The 8715-nt window shown below is 53.3% G+C and overlaps 1 non-coding gene across 1 annotated transcript; it reads right to left on the reverse strand.

The window, feature by feature from the left end:
* Positions 1-4259: 4259 nt before the first annotated feature.
* Positions 4260-4331, reverse strand: TRNAE-CUC. The gene has a single exon. It is a non-coding gene; the product is annotated as a tRNA-Glu (tRNA).
* Positions 4332-8715: the final 4384 nt, after the last annotated feature.

Here is an 8715-nt window from a genome sequence, read left to right on the forward strand (position 1 = left end):
GCTGGGCGCGGACTGTGCACTCCGTCTGCCCCGGCGCCACCCCCGGCCGCGGCGGAGACCGGGCGGGGAGCAGCCTGAGCGCGGCCGCAGCCCGGCCGGCAGGGGCGCAGCGGGCCGGCCCTCCGCGCGGGGCTGATGGTGGGCTGGTCTGTGGTGGGCGCTCCGGTGGGCCTGGAGGGACCTGCTTGGAGGGACCTACAAATGCGCCAACGAGCGGGCAGTTAGGGGTGCAGTGAAAGACTGGGGGAGGGTGCATCCTCAAGCCTTCTCCCTACAGCCTCCTGGGCAGAAACCCAAGGTTCCTGAAGGAGCCAGGCGTGAGGAAAGGGAGAACGCAGAAGGCGGTAAAGGAGGGCTAACGTCGGAGGCGGCTGCTCTGACAGCCTCCACTCGCCAGCAGGGGTGCGGGGTGGAGCAGGGGCCCTGTGTTGGGTGTACCCTGAATCTCACGAAGTCGAATTCTGGAGTCATTTATTAAAGGCCGGCGGCTACGCGGGGCTGCCTGCTCCAGATCGCGCAGCGCCGAACAGCGCTCCACGTCTGGCCTATACGGGCAGAACATCACAAAGGCATCGATTGCATCTCTGGGTCTGGAGTGTGGAACCTGTTTGCACAGAGCAGTTACAGAAGCGAAAGTGAGCAAGTTAGTTCTCTATAAAGATTAAGCAGAGTTTGGGGTCTATGGATCACTGAGTCAACAGAAACACATTAGCTGGGGCCACCGAGGGTGTCCACGTTCCGGGACCACCGCGTCACCCGGGCGCTCTATCTGTCACCACTGAGACAACTTAGGGTAATGGCGCTGTCCTGGTTCCCAGAAGAATGTGCTTTGATGACCAGTGAGATCACCATCAATGAGACATTCAACCCAACATCCATGGAGTATTCAATCCACTGGGATAGCTTACAGAAAATCAAAGTAACTTTTCTATTGTTTTAGCAAGAAAATAAGCACAGAAGCCAAACAGTGAGAGGGCAGGGCGGGGCGAGAGTGAGCTCCGGACTCCGCCCCGCCCAACCAATCAGGGTTAGCCAGGCAGTGATATCACCACGGACCAGGAGTAAAACCCCTGGACTGGGTGAAATTCGCTCTCTCTTCCGCCATGCTGCAGGCCTGAGTGGGACAGGCTCTTTTGTTTATTGCATCGGACTCGGCTGCCTGGTGGTCCTTGGGATCAGGAAATCTGGGCGTAACAACAGCAGGTTGAAGTTAAGGTTAAAAGCAGTTTCTTCCTCAGCTGATGGCTGCCAGGCTTCACCTGCAGGTGCCGCTCTGGAACCATTTCCTCAGGTGCACAGTCAGTCAACAGCACAAAGGCACCCTCCTCCTGGCGGGGAGAGGCGTGGCTGGGGCCTCCTTCTACCCAAGACACTTCCTGCTGCTTCTGCTCCCCCAGGAGGGCTGCAGAGCTTCTGCCCGCCCGTCTGCCTTGCTGGGTCAGCTGGGCAGGAGAGTGAGTCCCAACCCCCTCCCCCCAGATTTCCTGGAAAGTGAACAGAGAACTCTGACCATCCTCTCTTTAGAGATTAGTCTTATTCTAAGCATTTAAGCCCAGCCCGTGTGGCTCAGTGGTTGAGCATCAAACTATGAACCAGGGGGTCACAGTTCGATTCCTGGTCAGGGCACATACCCAGGTTGTGGGCTTGATCCCCAGTACGGGATTTCCAGAAGGCAGCTGAGCTAGATCGATGATTCTCTCTCCTCAATGATGTTTCTCTCTCCCTCGCTCTCTGAAATCAATAAAAACATATTTTAAAAAATAATAAATAATAAAACCAGCTCTCCAGAGCCAACAGAATTCAGAATTTTTCTGGGAAGCAACTACAGTCTGTATCTCTAGGACGTATCCGCCACTGCCAGATACACACATGGCACTCTAGTCCTACCTTTACTGCGGATGGCCAGCAAGCTCACTGAAAACTGGTGCCATCTCATCAGCAGCAGAGATTCCCCAAGTTTCAAAGAATTTCAAATTCTAAGTCCCGAGTGTGCATACAGGTGTTCCCACAGTCCTGTGCTGTGCTGGCCTGGCTCCTGTCCTGGAAGGCAGGTCTCCATCTGTTCCCGCTCAGAAACCTTGCTCATTTTTCAAATCCACTTCAAATAAGTCACTTCTCCCCCCTGCCTGTGACCCCTCTCTCACTCTCTTTCTCTCTCTCCACTATGGTTTTCCACACTCCACTTTAACAAATTAATCTTTCCACCAATACAAAACTTGCTTATGTTTGTCTCCTCCATTCAATGTAAGTACAAGAGTACTAATGATGATAGTAATGGCAAAAACATATGGATTCAAATAATAGTATAGCTGAGCCCTTTTGTGCATTATTTTACTTATTCCCCGTAGTAATTTTTTTAATACATTTTATTGATTTTGTACAGAGAGGAAGGGAGAGAGATAGAGAGTTAGAATCATCGATGAGAGAGAGTCATCAATCAGTTGCCTCTTGCATACCCCCTACTGGGGATATGCCCGCAACCAAGGTACATGCCCTATACCGAGATCGAACCTGGGTCCCGTCAGTTCCCAAGCCAACGCTCCATCCATTGAGCTAAACCAGTCTCGGCTCCCTGTAGTAATTTTATGCAGTCAATGTGTTTGCTCCTTTTAACAGAGGAGCAAGCTGGATTTGGGGTGAAGAGATGTGTCTGTGGCTGCTCGTTTTTCACCTTCCGCATCACGCAAGCCCACCCAGGCCTAGTGCTCAGGATGGCTGTTGGCCTCAATGGCTGTCCTTTGTTTTCACCCATCCACAGTCTCCCTTCTTCTCACCTTAAGGTGGATTTTGGTTTTGTCATATTTTTGCCATTTGTTCTCTGAGTTGACAAATGGTGAACAGAACCTATTGTGCTAACATACAGATTGGAACATTTTTCTCCAAGGAGAGTGGATAATAGCTCATAACAGAAGGAAAATCACATTGGTTTCAAAGAAGAGTGCCTGTCTCATTAGCTTTATATGGAAAGTTTAAAAAAGAAATGAATAAACAAAAGACATGGAGCACATTTAGGGGTCCCAGCCCGAGAACTTCATGAAAACAGAGCTGTGAAAAGAGATGAAGCAAAGGGTTCTTGCTACATTCGGAGGAGACGAACTGTGGCAGGAAGTGATTGCCATCAGGCCTGGGCTGACTTCCTGGGAAACATTAGGCAGAAAGACAGGAAGAACCTCAGAATGCACAGGAAATGGATAGACTATGCTGCTGTAGGCTTGTGTCCAAACAAAATTTCTTAGGCAAATTGATCTTACGTATGTGCCAGTTTATTCACTCAAGGAGAGTACTGGCAAAATGGCCAAAGGAGCGCCCCAGCTCTAAGCGGTTTTGGAATTTATGAACTTCTCTGTGGGGTGGCCGTGGGAGGCAGGGAACGTACACTTAGTTAAAGTTCTGCTTCATTTACCGTGATCACAGAACACCACACACCATCTCAGTGCAGCGAGGTCAGGGTCAGCGGCCTTCGTTTAGAAGTTGGGAAAGGTTCTCTGTGCATCGAACTTCCACAAGAAACGAGGAGGGAAGAGCCAGCAGTATGTATGTCTGTGCGCCATCAGACACGCCTAGAGCAAAGCTCCGTTCCCAGGCTGTCCGCATCCCGGGCGCAGCAGAGGCTTCCGGTGCTGTTGTGATGAAGCCTTCCCCGGTCCTGGTCTCCTGGGTCCATTCTGGGACCACCCCAAAGGCCCACAGGAACTTCCTCGGAGAGCACGCAGTCCCGGGACCGCCTCCGTCCCCGAGGAGGCTCCTCGTGGGCCTTTGGGGTGGTCCCAGAATGGACCCAGGAGCGAAGAAGCCCGGAAGGGAGGGGGAAAGGAGGAAGGAGGGGGAGGGGGAGGGCGGGGAGAGGGGGAAAACGGTGGGAGTGGGGAGGACCTTCCACCACTAGCAGCTCTGGGTCAGAAACACGCACAGCCAGCTGAGCAGGTCTGTAAATGACTTCCCACCTTCTTTCACCTCAATAGCTATCTTTTCAAAGTGTTATCCTGATGTCAAACAACTCCTAAAGGTAATCAACTGTCTCCAAAATTTCCGGCTCAGTGAATTATCCAATTAATGAGTTACATTTTAAAAACACTTAGAACACGGTGGAGCTCATTAACAAAATTCTAGAACTTATTGAAAGTGCGTCCTTTGTCATTTTACACTTAAAATGCCAGAACTGTCACAAAATTTCTAAGTAAAATAAGCTTCATATGAATGTTAAAGGGTAACAGAGTTTACTCTTCATTGGAAGGAATGCGGCGGGGCCAAAAGGGAACTTCCCTGACCGGGAATCGAACCCGGGCCGCGGCGGTGAGAGCGCCGAATCCTAACCACTAGACCACCAGGGACGCCGGCCACAGGTGTCAGCCAAAGGAATATCAGCCTCCACTCCAGCGCTGCGCCAGGGCTTCGCTCCTGGGTTTGGGGGAGCGCGGCCTGTGGCTAAGTGTGATGGTTTCCGCGTCTTTCTCCCCATAAACCCGCAAGCCTTTCCAAGGCGTGTTTAAACGTCTCTGCATTCCTCAAAGTGTTTGTCATGTTTATTTTAAAAATAGTTAATACCTAGTGAATAAAAACCCTAAATGACAAGACCATTCTGCCTCACCTGGAGAGCTGCAAGCGGGGCCAGGGCGCGGGTGCGGGGCGCGGGCGGCCCCGGGCCACCCCCTCCGCAGGAGCGCCTTCGTGGTTAAAATAGTGGACGCACCCCTACCACATGAACATGCCATTGACCAGAAATGAAGACTGTCCAGGAAAGCACAGAGAACCGTGCCGCAAACGGCCGTGCGGGGGGAGGCGGGGGCTCTGGCTCTCCGTGGCCCCCGCTCGCCGGCCCGGCGGGCTCTCCCCCTCCTTCCCACGGCGGCGCCCCAAGGCCCCGGGCCCTCCTTTCCCGGCTCCTCCTTCCTGGCCCCGGCCTCGCCGCGTCCTCTGCGGTGTCAGGCCGCAGACAGACACACGGACAGGAGCAGGGCGCACGGAGCCCGCGGCGGAGGCTCCCGACCGGGGAGGCGGGGAGCGGAGAACCAACGGGTCCGGAGCCGCCCGCCCGCCCGCCCGCTTCCCGCAGAGCCCGCCCCGGCCGCCCCGCCCGCCCCGCCCCGCCCCGCCCGCTTCCCGCAGAGCCCGCCCCGCCCCGCCCCGCCCCGCCCGCTTCCCGCAGAGCCCGCCCCGCCCCGCCCCGCCCCGCCCCGCCCCGCCCCGCTTCCCGCAGAGCCCGCCCCGCCCCGCCCCGCCCCGCCCCGCTCCGCCCCGCCCGCCCGGCCGTGGCCCAAGGGGTCGTGTTCACCCAAAGCTGTACGCGCGGCCAGGCGCCGGGTCCGCGGCAGGGTAGGGTGCGCTGTGCGGGAGGGAGGCTGCAGCGCCCGCTGGGGGCCGTGCTGGGGTCTCGGCGGGGCTGTTTACACTCGCCAACAGCCAGCTCCCCGTCCTCCGCAGCCAGCACGGGTCCAGCGGGGCCACTCGCCCGGCGCCGGCGAGGAGCCGCTGTTCCCGCTCAGGCACCTTCGCAAGTCCCAGGCCTCCGGACTCGCCAGCTGCAAACCAGGTTGGACAATTTGCTAGAACCACTCACATAACTCAGAAACACACTACCTTGACGTTCGTTTGATGGTTTGTTATAAACAGACCAGAGGCCCGGGGCACGAAATTCTTGCAGGGCCCAGCCTGCACCCTCTCCAATCTGGGACCCTTCGGAGGATGTCCGACTGGTCACCCCAACTGACCCCTCCCTGCTGGTCCGGTCACCCCATGCAGCCTGCTTGTTCAGTCGTTTGGTCAACCTTGAGGATGGGCCTAAAATGGCAGTCAGACATCCCTCTCACAATCTGGGACTGCTGGCTCCCAATTGCTTGCCTGCCTGCCAGCCTGATCACCCCCTAACCACTCCCCTGCCAGTCTGATCTACACCTAACTCCTTCCCTGCCCACCTGGTCCCCCGCAACTGCCCTCCCCTGCCGGCCATCTTGTTGGGGCCATCTTTGACCACATGGGGCAAGGAGTCTTGTGTGTTGGAGCGATGGTCAATTCGCATATTACCTCTTTATTATACGAATTCGTGCCCCAGGAGATCCCTCAGCCTGGACTGTTGGGACAGCTCTCTGACATCCTCTGTGGGGTCCCAGATTGCAAGAGGGTGCAGGTCAGGCCAAGAAACCCCACCAGTGCATGATTGGGACAGGGAGGGATGTGGGAGATTGGCCAGCCAGAGAGGGACCACAGGAGAGCTCCAGGACATGTCCAACCCATCTCACTCAGTCCCCATCGGCTGGACCTCAGCAGCAAGTTAAACTACCAGTTAGAGCATCTTCCCCTGGTGGTCAGTGCATGTCATAGCGAGTGGTTGGGTGGCCTTAGAATATCATTAGCATATTATGCTTTGATTGGTTGAATGGACTATGGGCTGACTGGACACTTAGCATATTAGGCTCTTATTATATAGGATACTAGAGGCCCAGTGCATGAAATACATGCATTGGGGGAGGGTCCCTTCAGCCCAGCCTGCACCCTTTCCAATCCGGGACATCCCTCTCACAATTCTAGTCTGCTGACTCCTAATCACTTACCTGCCTGCCTGCCTGGTCACCCCCACTACCAGCCAGGTCGCCCCCAACTGCCCCCTCTCCTGCTGGACTGGTCACCCCTTATTTCCCCCCCTGCCAGCCTGGTCACCCCCAACTGCCCCCCCCCCCTGCTGGCCAGGTCACCCCCAACTGAGTCCCCTGCTGGACTGGTCACCCCATGCAGCCTGCCTGTTCAGTCGTTTGCCCTGCTGGTCATAGGCAGCCATTTTGTGAGTGCGTGAGTGTGGTTCAGGGCCCACTCAGGGTCCGGTTTCTGGAGAAAGCCACACAGTAAAATGAAGAAACTGGAAAATAGTTAATTTGGAAAATGGGGGCCAGGTGGGAAGTCAACCTCTAGTGGGAAGACTATGCCTTCTCTGGCCTTTTACCATTCCTTTTATTGAAATTCTGAGACAAAGACATCTCTTAAGTGGGAAATTCCAACATCAGAAAATCAACAAGAATTTACATATTATCAACAAATTCAAGTTGCTTCAACTACCACTATCTCAACTAGATGATGAGTTAATAGCTCCGACCATTCAGAGCCATTGAGGTTGGCCAGCTCCCTTTACATTTTATTACCAGTGACAATGTTAGGTTTCGGTTCCAGTATGTGAGCATAATTTATATATTACCTTTTTATTATCTATACTAATAAGAGGGTAATATGCAAATTGGCCAGAACTCCCTCACAGTAACAACTGAACAGCAGGCTGCATGGAGCAACCAGGCCGGCGGGCCGGGGGGCAATGAGGGGTGACCAGGCCAGCAAGGGGGAAGTTAGGGTCATCCAGGCCGGCAGGGGGGTGGGGACAGTTAGGGGTGATCAGGCTGGCAGGAGGGCAGTTAAGGGTGATCAGGCAGGCAGGCAGGTGAGCAGTTAGGAGCCAGCAGTCCTGGATTGTAAGAAGGATGTCCAACTGCTGATTTGGCCTAAACTGGCATTCAGACATTCCCTGAAGGATCCCATATTGGAGAGGGTGCAAGCTGGGCTGAGGGGACCCTCCTCCTGTGCATGAATTTCACCGGGCCTTTAGTATAGGATAAGTCAACAAGAGCCAAGCGGAAGTGACACAGAGGGCAAGGCATGGGTTGAGGCACCTGTTGCTTCCATTCCCTGCCCAGACCCCTATGTTCCCAGCACTTCCACTCCTCCTCTAGTCTGCTCTGAAGCCCTCCTAGATAAGTCATTGTGTGTGTGTGTGTGTGTGTGTGTTTGATGAAGCTTTCATCTCGTGGCATGATAGTTATTAACTCCATCTCCAGTCCTTTCCCCTCCTGGGAAGGTTGGGGGTAGGGGTGGCCAGCTGGAGCATGGCCCTCATCCTGAAATGATGTGGGGACCCACCAAGCATGGCCTTATTAGGATGAAAGAGGCTCCTAGCATCCTGAATTTAAAGAGATTTAGGACCTATGTCAAGAACTACCATGTTTCCTCGAAAACAAGACATCCTCCGAAAATAAGACCTACTTACAGGTTTCCTTCTGAGTGAAATATAAGGCATCCCCCCAAAAATAAGGCCCTCCCCCCAGGCTCTGTCTCAGAATGCTATTGCTAAACATGAGAGATTTGGTCCACTGATTCTGAAAGAAATGGAGTCACAAGAAATTCACCAGGAAATTCAGGAATTGGATTGTTATGATGATGTTCCAGAAGATGATGACATGATTGTCATTGAATAAATGAGTAAATTTTTGATACTGTAGGATTCAGTTTGTGTGGTTTGTGTTGACAACTACCGTACTACCCTACCGTATACAGGTAATAAATTTCCTTTATTTTCATTTAACAATAAATGTGTACCGTATTCTTCTTCATGGAAAAATAAGACATCCCCTGAAAAGAAGATCTAGCTCATCTTTGGGAGCAAAAATTAATATAAGATACTGTCTTATTTTCGGGGAAACAGGGTAAGGACAAAGACTAAATATATATTTCTTATTATCCCACATTCACTAACTGTCTTATGTTCTGGACTGTCTTTCAAGAATATTTATCTAGAGTGATATCAGAGGAATGGTGTGGATACCCTTGGCCTCTCCCCTGAAACTTTAACAACTTGATCTACTATAATTCAACAAAGAATTCCCTGCTCAGTGGAGAGGCTGCTTGAGACCAAGCATTGGAACATCTAAAGGTGGGCAAACGGGAGCTCAGAAAGGAGGA

This window comes from Pipistrellus kuhlii, unplaced genomic scaffold (genome assembly GCF_014108245.1).
Source record: "Pipistrellus kuhlii isolate mPipKuh1 unplaced genomic scaffold, mPipKuh1.p scaffold_m20_p_96, whole genome shotgun sequence".
In the NCBI taxonomy this organism is placed as follows: domain Eukaryota; kingdom Metazoa; phylum Chordata; class Mammalia; order Chiroptera; family Vespertilionidae; genus Pipistrellus; species Pipistrellus kuhlii.